Source organism: Myotis myotis, unplaced genomic scaffold (assembly GCF_014108235.1).
Source record: "Myotis myotis isolate mMyoMyo1 unplaced genomic scaffold, mMyoMyo1.p scaffold_m19_p_13, whole genome shotgun sequence".
Classification (NCBI taxonomy): domain Eukaryota; kingdom Metazoa; phylum Chordata; class Mammalia; order Chiroptera; family Vespertilionidae; genus Myotis; species Myotis myotis.
The window spans coordinates 44,117,992-44,130,038 of NW_023416317.1; the positions used below are offsets into that span (position 1 = coordinate 44,117,992).

Here is a 12,047-nt window from a genome sequence, read left to right on the forward strand (position 1 = left end):
CGACTCAGATTAATTTATCCATAGATGTTTACAGCACATATGTGGTCTTTAACACCTCTCTGAAAACCTCAACTTTTAGTATCTGGATTAAATTTATGTAGTATTGATGGGTAAGTGATTTAGGCTACAGAAGCACTCTTCAAACTGTTGCAATTTCGGTACCTTGGCTCTTGAATTAGAAAAGATCAGTTCCATGCCATTGCCCCGGTAAATCCTTCACCCACCGAAGGGAAGGTTCTCATCCCCACTGATACCTCCAGCCTGTTAACTGATGCCTACAGTGTAATGTACAGCTTTCACTTTGAAACTGGAATTATATTTATTTCTACTAACTCAGTTCACTGCATTTGGGGAATTCTTTCAGCCTCTAGCACAGGAAATGTATGCTTAGAAACAGCATGTGAGAAATTGAGATATGTTTTCTTGACCTGAGCTTGAGTTCAGTTTGGGGGTGCAGATGTGTTTTTTTCGTTGGCGGTGGACTGTAAGTAGATACTGGAAAGAATCCTGATGTTTTTTATTTTTTTTTTTTTTTTGTCTAAAGTTTTACATATGTCTCCTTTTTTCCCCATTGAATTCCCCTCTCCCCCAGCCATTCCCACCCTGGGCAAGCCCCCACCGCCCCAGTGTCTGTGTCCATTGGTTATGCTAATACCTGACTTTTTTTTTTTTATTGAGATTCGTCCTTACCTTTTCCTTGCCATTTGTTTTTACCTACAGCAGTTAATGTGAGAACCACATGAAATCAGAGTTAGACCTGGGGTTAGGACTTGGAATTCTGTTTTGTTTTGTTTTGTTGTTTTTCTTTTTCAAATACACTTGCCAGTTATAGTTAAGTATAAAAATTATACTTAAAAATTAAGTATAAAAATTTCCTCTTAAAAGAGGAAAATAGTTGTGCCCTCACTCTTTAATCCTTTAACATTTAACTAATAGAAGGAATCTTAAGAAATTATTCTATCTGCCTGAATTTATTTAGTAATTTGATCAACAGATAATGAAATGTGCATTAACCCTCAGCCACTTGGAGAGGCCACGGGGGCGGATGCTAGACAAAAGTGGACAGGACCCAGCTCCTGACTTCAGTCAAATCAAATTCTCTTAATAGCAGAGAAAAACATGGAAATGCATTGTGGAAATTTAATAAGATTTAGCTGGTCCCCTACTGATAGACATTTATAAATTATGGTGCATGATAACTAGGCTACCACGCTGAGCAGCATTTCAAAAGGGTGATATATGGTAATAGGGAAAATTCTTCATGTAGAATTAAGGTAAACAAAGAACAAAGCCCCCCTATGAACCAATAGTGCCCCCTTGGAATTAATAAAAAAAAGAAAGAATTCGATAAATGGACTATTAGGTATATATTTATGCATTTTCCTGGAAGGAATTATAAGAAAAGGGAGGAGAGAAGTTGAAAAGAGGTCTTATACTTTTTGTTTTTTTATTTTTATATAGTTTGAATTTACTAACTTTACTAGTATATGTGTTCTTCTTTTGTTTATGTATTTGCTTACTTATTTTTTTATTTTAATATCAAAGGGATAGCTGCACTATAAGATTATAGCTGTATTTTTTCTTCTTTGTACCTTTTTCTGGAAAAATGTGTTGTATTACATACAGTATGTAATAATCTATAAACATTGCACACGGTATGCAAGGAGTTTAACAGAGGCCAGTACACTGATGAAATGCAGAAGACGGAGGAATGAGGCAAGACCAGGCAGTGGTCCATCTTGGCCAATAAATGAGATTCTTTTATTTTTTAAAAAATATATGTTATTGATTTTTTTTTCAGAGAGGAAGGGAGAGGAATAGAGAGTTAGAAACATCGATGAGAGAGAAACATTGACCAACTGCCTCCTGCACACCTCCTACTGGGGTTGGTACATGCCCTTGACAGGAATCGAACCTGGGACCTTTAAGTCCGCAGGCCGATGCTCTATCCACTGAGCCAAACCAGTTAGGGACAGATTCTTTTATTTTTAAAGACTCTTCATCTCAGGAATCTTTTCCTTGATGTTTTGTCTTCCAATCATACAACATTCCTCAATTTGTAGTTGGGTATGTAAGTCAGTCGGTTGTAGGGTAAGTCAGTTAATGCTTCTTGGGACTACTGGTACTTTCCACTTTCTTGGTATCAAACCATATCTACATTCAGCACAGATAACGTTTCAGTCATATGCCCCATAAAATCAGCCGAACTTAACCTTTAACCTTTGCATTCCATCTACTAGAAAATATTAGTTTTCTCTGTTAATGTTATTCCCCTGATGTGCTTTGGTTTTTCTTTAAAAATAATCTTTTCCTACATGAAAAAGGATGATCAGAGAATTGTTAAATTAAAAATGGCATTTTAGTACTAAACACAGAGAGGTGAGTTTGAGGTAATTACATAGACCATAACATTATTTACCAAGCAGTGGCTTTTTCTGCCATGTGTCTAAGCAAACTGCTGTTCTCTGCTTTTAACATCGCTGTGGGGTGTTTTTTATTTGAAACTAAATATAAGCATTAGTCCATTACTGTGGGGTAATATTAGGAATGCACATGCAAATTACACCTTCTTTGAAGTACGTCCTTAACTTTTTATTTATTTCCACTTTTTGAGTTGACATTGTTGTGCTTGTTTTGACCTAAATGATAGGGGTAAACATGTGTCTGACACTTGTAAATATAATCCATGAAATGAGTCTGTCCTGTTAAAATGAACTATTATTAGAGTGGCAATGGTAGCAGATCTCATCGGTTGTTTAGTTTGAGTTCTAATTTTAATCTGTGGGCAGAGAACCACTGTAATCAGATCTTAATGTACATATATTAAATCTTTTTCTTCCATCCCTGAATTATAAGGAAGGTAAAATGTAAGCAGTTAGAGGGGAAAATGTAGAGAACAGAGTTGTGGGTGTTAGTTTCCCACCAGCTTCCCCAATATAGCTGGGAATTCACTTATTGACAAAATCAAGGGTTTGAATTAAATAAATTAGAGGATCATGTGACAGAGGCTATACACACCTTCTAGACTGGAAGTTTATTACAACTAAGGACTACTCAAATAACTACACCTGCTTATTACAGAACAGGACACAGTTAACTGGTAAAGAGGGTGCTAGAAGTTGAAAGGGAATATAACCAAATAGCTCACTCTATCAAATATCATAATTTTATGTCATAACCTTCATGGAGTGTTTTCCAGGGAAACTGTGGTTTAAATGTGGAACTTGCTAGCTCTATTTCTAGAGGGATCTACTTATATAAAAACCATGGGTGATATTCATCACGACCGGAACCTCTGTGACCAAGCGGAAGGCAGTCAGTCCTGCAGGGGTTGTCTTGGCAACCGCTGCATCCTCCCCCAAGCTGTTTCGGCAAGGGTGGGGTTTGAGGCAGGAACCTGCCCTCGGAGCGTGGACCCACTGAATCCTGGGTGATTTTGCCAAGGGCTGCGCCCTCCCCAGCTATTTCCCGTGTGGCCTGAGGGAAGAACCCACCCTCAGAGCACCAGGAACGCCCAGCAGCAGTCAGTCCTGGGTTGCTAAGGTGGAGGCCATGGTGTGGTAGAACTCTGGGCCTGGCCCGACAGGGGGCATGGCCGACCTTCAAACCAGACCCTGACAGTAGAAAGGAGGGAGCCCCATTCCTCACAGAATCTGCTGTTGGATAGCTTGCTGTCAGTGGCCTGCCAGCCAGGAACCCCATTCTCCTGCACCCCGGACCCTGACAGGAGGGAGGAGGGAGCCCCTTTCCTCACGGAATCAGCTCCTTTTATTACTGTTTATTTATTAATAAATTTATATATTATTTTCATATACATTTTACTAATTTCCTTTCATCTCTCACACTTCTATTATAGAGAAAGGGCAAACAGCAATATTAAAATATCTCTGCTAATTAATTCCCTTTTTAAAAAAAAATATATTTTATTGATTTTTACAGAGAGGAAGGGAGAAGGATAGAGAGTTAGAAACATCGATGAGAGAGAAACATTGACCAGCTGCCTCCTGCACACTCCCCACTGGAATGCCCTTGACTGGAATGGAACCTGGGTCCCTTGAGTCCGCAGGCCGATGCTCTATCCACTGATTCAAACCAATTAGGGCAATTAATTCCCTTTTAATGTGCACGAATTTGGTGCACTGGGCTACTAGTATATAAGATAGATGATAGACAAAGAAATACCACACTCATGCACATACCTATATACATAAGTCTATCATGTATATAGCATATGTGGGAGAGAATACAACAAATCATTTACAGACAAATCAGGGACTTGACAAAACTGAATATTATAGAAACAAGTATTTTGGAATAAGTGTAGAAAAGTAAGAACATGGTTCTAACATAGAATTCGCAAGAAATACTCTTATATCTTTCATTTTTACCCCAAATCAGTACCGGCTACTTCTGTCAGCACAGGGAAGGAAATGAGTAATACAGGTCAGGTATCAGACAGCAGGAAGGTTAGGACTTCATCAAATTACAGCATGAGCTGAAAGGAATTCACATTCCTTGTGAGGCTGCTGGTTTCCAACTTCAGGTCTCGGTGGCCCAGGTGTTCTAAAAGTCTTTCCGCTAAATCCTATCATTGTGTCGCCTCATTCACTCATAGTTTCATTCAGCGAACCTGTGATGAAAGCCCGTTCTTTGGCCAGACTATGTAATACTTGGTATCAGTCCTTTGTGTGCTCGACTGTGACCCGGCAGTTGGTGCTGGGGGAGCTGGACATGGAAATTGTGAAGTTTCAAAACTCCCTGTGGCATTGGACATGATTTCTAAACGAGAGGATATTGTAGGACTACAGTGCCAGAAGTTGATATCCATCCTGCGCTTCCAAAATGCCTATGCATATCTCTGCGCTAGCGTCCATCGCCATCTATTAGTGCCTTTTACTTGTCTTTCTCTCCCTCGAGACTGTGACCACTTAGGTGCAAAGTCCAGGGTGGGGCAGCATATATTGTATATGGAAGAGATTAGAGTTTTGTTTTTTTAATTAATGAATATGCTAAAATATTTGAGTTTGATTAACATTCTTCAATATAGATCATGTTTAATCATTAATATGAACATCTTTTTAATATGCAACTTACCCAGAAAAGCACAAAGGTAGTTTGTGGATTTTTAAAATGTGGAGTTTTTTTCTGTATTCTCTCTCTCTCTCTCTCTCTCTCTCTCTCTCTCTCTCTCTCTCTCCCTCCCTCCCTCCCTCCCTCCCTCTCTCTCTCTCTCTCTCTCTCTTTCATGCACATCCTCTACTGGGAATCGAGCCTGCAACCCAGCCTGGGTTTTTTTGAGGTTTTTTTTAATCTGAGGAATTTTTACTCCAGCAATTCTACTCATAAGTATCCTAAAAACATACTTGCTTATGTATACATATACATACAAGGGTGTTTACTGCAGCTTTGTTTTCATAACAGTAAGACATTTAAAATAAACTGGTACATTTATACTTGACTATAAAGTAGCCATTATAATATATATGAATTAGATCTATATATACTGACAAGAAAGATCTCCTAGACATACTGTTAAGTAAAAAAATGAACACAGAAAATGGATTTACATGCACATAAAAAGCCAGTCCCTAGATAGAAATTGTATCACATTTTAAATTATAGTTCTTAATTTTTTAAAATTTATTTTCCTCATTCCTCTATTTTTACTCTGAGGTTTTATAAGCCCACCTCCAATAAACTGCTTCTGTTGTAATTAGTTATCTTCACCACTCATCTCCTCCCACTCTACCTTTATTCTTTATTTTTTCTGTCTGAGGTGAGGAATTTTAAAATTTAATATTTAAACCACCAGACCTGTAACTTATGATAATAAAGAATATGCAGTAACACCATCACCATAATCTATTATAAATAGTAGAAGAATTTTTTAATTGAATGATAAAAATGAAAAATGTTCAACTTCTCTAAAGGGCAGTAGAAATTCTGCTATTGATATGTATTCAAATCAATGTCAATATCGGCGTGTAGAATATGATGTTAGAGAACATTCTTAGTGGTTCATAAAACTGAAGACATGTTAAGTTTCAATAGACAATCAAAATTTAAAAATTTACATTAATTTTTCTGAGCAAAATTATTTGCTATTGTTTTGTTTGTTTGCTTAAAACAGCAAGTCCTAGAAATCATTAGGCTATATTTTATCAATTTATGCATTGGATGTTTCACATTTAATACAAAGTTTAGAAGAGTAGAAGAACTCCAGTAAGCAAGCAAACGGTAATTACTCCTTCATAATTACCGTGCAACTTTATTGCTATACATTGTTATAATTATATTTTAAATACTCCCCACTTACATGATAGACCATAATGTCTGCTAGCACATTGCAATCTGTGGCTTTTAACTGCGACGCATTTCCACAAAGGCGTCTTTTTCATTTAGTCTCTATTTTAACTACTGTGAAAAGAGACTAACCAAAATTAATTGGCAACAATACCATAAGGAAATCGTAGACAATATGATATTTCTGTGCTGCTGAAATCATCTCATTACTCGGAGGATTCCTGTTTGATATCTAAGAAGTATTCCTCCCGTTAGGGAGGCAGTCATAATCAAATCCCTATTTCTCAAACTTCAGTGTTCTCACCAGTCACCTGGGGATGTGGCTCTAATGCAGGTTTTGATTCAGTAGATCTGGGAAGGGCCCAAGACTCTGCATTCTAGTAGGCTCCCGGTGATGTTGATACAGTGCTGCTGGTCCTTGGACTACCCTTTGAGTAGCATCACTTTAGAGCAGTGGTTCTCAACCTTCCTAATGCCTCGACCCTTTAATACAGTTCCTCATGTTGTGGTGACCCCCAACCATAAAATTATTTTCTTTGCTACTTCATAACTGTAATTTTGCTACTGATATGAATCGTAATGTAAATATCTGATATGCAGGATGTATTTTCATTGTTACAAATTGAACATAATTAAAGCACAGTGATTAATCACAAAAACAATATGTAATTATATATGTGTTTTCTGATAGTCTTAGGCGACCCCTGTGAAAGGATCGTTCGATCCCCAAAGGGGTTGCGACCCACAGGTTGAGAACCGCTGCTTAAGAGTATCATGTATACCTATGTGTAACATGCTGTTAACAATACTCGCACACACGCATGTATAAACTACACCCTGACCATCATTACTTTTCACCCTCAACCCTGGAAATTAATTGCTACTGTCAAAGAACTTAACACAAAAACAGCATTCAACCTGGGAAAGTCTGCCAAGTAAGCACTAGGCAGTTTCACTCTGACGTCAAGTCAATGAAGGCTTCCCTAAGTATGTGACATTGAGCTACATTCTGAAGGTTGATTAGTAATTTAGTTTGCAGATGAAGGGTTGTGTGGGGAGTGTGGGGTCGGGGGGGGGGGGGGGGGAGGGCTGGGTAGGAGGATGGTGGAAGCTAGTGGGGAGGGAAGCTAGAAAAGGAAATTCCAGGCAGGAGGAAGGGCATTTAGAGGTGAGACAACTGTAAACCATTTGGACTGGGAGGAGAATGATGAAAGATAAGATTAAGAGGACAAATTCTTATCTTCTAATCAAGGAGTTTGAATTTTATCTTGCAATATATTTAGGAGTCACCTAATCACTAGGAGAGTATATGTATTTTAATCCACCTAATTTACTAATGTTATCTCTTCCACTCTCAATGAAATATGCCTCTCCTCCCACCCCTCCCACCCCAAACTAAAAATCCAAATTACATTCCTGGGATTCAAGAATAATATTATGGATAGATCCATCTTTTTTTTTTAATGACACACTTAAAAATTTGTTTCTTGGTTTTATTCATTTAGTAACTCATTGTGGTCCTATCTTTCCCCCCATCATAATCATCTTCAAATGAGTAAAGTAACAGCAGTTTCAATTTAGCAACATCGGGAAATAGAAATAAGTCATTATCAAAATCCATAGCTTATTAAAGAGTCTTCAAATATCAGGTGGCTAAGATTTGAGGCTTCTAAGACTCTATAAAAGACAATTCACAAAGACATCTCAGTTGAAAGTTAAGAAAGTCTCACTCCATGATTTTTTTTTAAGTTTCTCTTAGCAATAAATAATTTTTTGAAAAGGGAATTGTGGAGCTGGGTGAAAAAGGTGAAAGGATTAAGACATACAAATTGGTAATTACAAAACAGTCACAGGTATGTAAAGTACAGCATAGGGAATATAGTCAATATTATTGTAATAACTGTGTCTGGTGTCAGAAGGGCACTAGAATGACATAAATGTGTAATCACTGTGTTTAAACTAGTATAATACTGAATGTCCATTGTAATAGAAAAACAACTTAATTGAAAAAAAATAATGGAAAACTTCAAGATAGGTTTCAAATCCAGAGTCTCATAGTCTATCTATATTTGATCCTTAGCAAATTAGAATATTGTCATTTGGTAATTTCGTGGCGAGGGTGCTTCTGCAAAATTTTGTGATGCCAGTGTGTAGAAGAAATCCAAAAGTTAACAATTTATTCAGCGCCCTTTGTTTTCCTGCAAACACTGCCCCCCTAATTCTATAGCTTCCAAGGCTGCACCAAAAGAGGCTTTTAAATATGTGTGTATGTGTGTGCACATGTGTGTACATATGTACACATGTGTGCATACATAAACAAATATATCAATTCTCTTTATATAAATGTATGCCTTATATATTTGTTAAATATTTAATAACATACATTTAATACATACATATAAACTAAAGACTTGGGAAAACTCTGGCTTTTTAGATCTTTACATATAGGTATACTAGAGGCCCAATGCACGAATTCATGCACCGGTGGGGTCCTTCGGCCTGGCCTGTGGGGATAGGGTAGAAACTGGCTCTCCAACATCCCCCAAGGGGTCCCAGATTGCGAGAGGGTGGTCCTCAGGTGATGCACCCCGTAATCGGGCTCCCTCCTCTCTGGTTCCAGGTGTATCACCTGAGAGCCGCAGCAGGGCTGGGATGAGCAGGAGTGGTGCGGTGCCTGGCCTAGGCTCAGGCTCCTCCCCAGCACACTACTACATCCCTCAGGGTATGTTGGACTACTGGTTTTGGCCCAAAGGATCCCAGATTGTGAAAGGGCGCAGGCCAGGCTGAGGGACCCCACCAGTGCACGAATCCGTGCACCAGGCCTCTAGTATATAGATAATTGTTTTTTGGAGGACAAACTAAAGGTAGAGATGATCTCTTTCAACAAAGAAAAATTTCCTAGAACTTGGTTCTAGCACAGTTATTATCAAACATTTTAATATGGAATTTGGGGGAAAGAAAACTCAATGAAACCCATTGCTCTGTGGGTGGCCTGGTACTTTTTCTAGTAGTAAAATACAGCTTTGATGGATTCAAACATCAACAGACCTTTTGCCATTGAGTCACACAAAAATAATAGTAATAATAATTTAAAAAGGAAAAAGAAAAAGGAACAGTCATTAGGCAACTGCATTTAAACACACATACTAGTAAGAGCAACATGACCTGCCTCATATGGGGGGGGGGGGGGGGAGGGAGCGGGCGGATAATAATGGAAGCCAGACTTTGGTGCTGACTCCGGGGAGGGATCTGGCTGCAGTGGGCAGATGGTCCAGTGACAAGCTTAGTCAGCAAGAACCATTTGGGAAACACAGATCCTCTCCGTGAGCAAATCTTTTTGTCATTCCTGGAGAACAGTCACATTCTTTGGCCAAACCACCTTGGAATTAGAATGGAACCGGGCTGATGAAAATTAAGCCCAGTTGATTAAACACTCTGAACTCTGACTCTGACAAGTGATCAGCTTTCACAGCTGAAAACTGGCAGTGGCTAACAGAGATGCTAAGAGATGATGATAGTTACAGCCAACATGGATTTAGTGTTTGTTTTATGTACTGGGCATTGTTTTAAGCCCTTTCCATGCATTAATTCATTTAATTCTCACAACAGCTCTTTGAGGTAAATAACAATATCATCCCCATTTTATACATGAAGAAAATGAGTCACAGAAATGTTTTTGTTTGTGTGTTTTAATAATGCCGATTGTCTTTTAACTAGTAAGTCAGGAAACTAGGTCTCAAACCCAGGAAGCAGACAAGAAACATGAACAAGTCTATAGAAATATGAACAACCAGAAGAGAAGCCATTGTCATAGTCTATAAGAATCTGTTTTAGGAGACACAAATTACAATGAGTCTTGCTTAAGACAGTAGAAGGTATGACTCATGAAAGTCATTATTCAAAGAAGCACAAATGGTAGAATCTTCAATTCTATATCAGCAGGAGATTTAAGGTTTTTATAGATTTGGTGGTCTAGAAATTTGTGTTACTGCCAGTGATAAACTCACATGTTAGCATGACCATACCATTTGAATGGATGGTTGAATGTGAGGAATATATATGTACTTTTGAAATCTCATAGGAAATTTTTTTATGCATAGAGTTTGAGGTCCGGTGATTGCATTTATCCTTTTGGGTTTCATCTGGAGAAAAAGTTTAGATAAATTCCATAATAATATTTTGCTTCAGCTAGATTAGTAAATGCAAGCAACCTAACTGGGAGTGAAAATGCGGAGGAATGGCTTTTGGCATTATCTATTAAGATAATAATGCTACATATCAATTTCTAAATCTTAGTGCATGAAACAATAAAGATTTATTAAAGATTTCTGGGATGGCCTTGACTGAACTTACCTGGGCTTACACATTTTTCTGTGGTCAACAGCGCATTATCTATGTGCCCCTGCTGATCTTAGACAAGCTCACTCAAATGTCTGGGTGGGTGTTTGCCATTGGATGATCTAGTTTGGCCTTGGCTGGAATGGTAGGGATGACTCATCTCTATTTGTAGCTCATCTTCCAGCAGGTCTGGGTGGGCATATTCAAGTAGCTATGCAGAGAAACAAGCTATGCAAAGGAAGCCCCAATGCTTAAAAATATTTTGTATCATTTGCTAATATCTCATTGGTCAAAACAACTTATCTGAGGTCAGACCAAGGGTCAGGTTGAGAGAACTCAACAATACTAAATGACAAAAGAAAAGGATATTGGGAGGAGTAAAGAATTAGAACCATTAGTACAATTAATTTTTAGTAGAACACATTTTTTCTCCCAGAGTATGGGGCGAGGAGGAAAAGGTTCATTTTGGTTTTCAGACTGTAAACTTACAAATTGATATTTGGTTTGTGCTCAGACAAATAAACTAACAAAAAACCCTCCCAGGCATGTTAGTACATTGATCAGGTTTGTTAGGCCAATATGGCTTTTTAAAAATTCATTCATTTTAAAACATGTTTGTAGTAATAACAAGCAGCAATTTTCACAGTCAAGTAAGGATGTGGAGGTGGCGCCAATTCACAAAGAATAATTTTTTGCCCTGTTATGTTTTCAAAAGATTATCATTTTGCAGAGTAATTGCAGAAGAGGGGTTCGTCAGATGTTAGTTTGGGTCACAGTCAGATGTTAGTTTGGGTCACTTTTTCTTAGGAACTAAGTATACATAGTCACTAAGGACCATATTTCTCCCCCCTCCCCGCCCCCCATCATCCATGGTTCGTTTGTTAGGGCCATATCCTTTGGCTATATTTTATCATGTGGGTTCACTTAATATTCAAATCGTTAGTCCCCCTGGGATTCTGACTAGATTTTACTGGGAGATTGGATTGAAAGGGGTTGGATGAACAATCAATTTCCAGTCTTTATGAAATTTTAGGGGATAATTAGAAAAAAATAGCTAATTTGGTTGCAATTAGCAAAATAGCCCCCTTTGTAGAAAGAAGCTCCTAAGTACCTGTTTCCAAAATAGAATTTGACAGTTTCTACAGTGAAAACAGAGTTAATTTGAGGGAGAAATATTTATCCAAACATGAATACTGGTTATGAATGTTTCTAGCGTAACTGGAAGGGGTCGACGCTGGCCTCTTTACTTCTAAGGCAAGTTCACATTCTGCTTCAGCTGATTATTTTTTCAACAATATTTGTCATATGCTTTTATGGTCTGCCAGTACTTTTTTGAAGCCCAGTTAGATCAGCAGCCAACAGAGCTGAGACTAAAAGGGGGCCAAACATCTCTCCAGAAGCAAGAC

General features: G+C 38.2%; 1 protein-coding gene across 11 annotated transcripts in view; it reads left to right on the forward strand.

Moving 5' to 3' along the window:
- The window catches only part of RBMS3 (RNA binding motif single stranded interacting protein 3), a 623,837-nt gene that overhangs the window by 473,029 nt on the left and 138,761 nt on the right, over positions 1-12,047 (forward strand). The gene's annotated exons all lie outside the window — the stretch shown is intronic.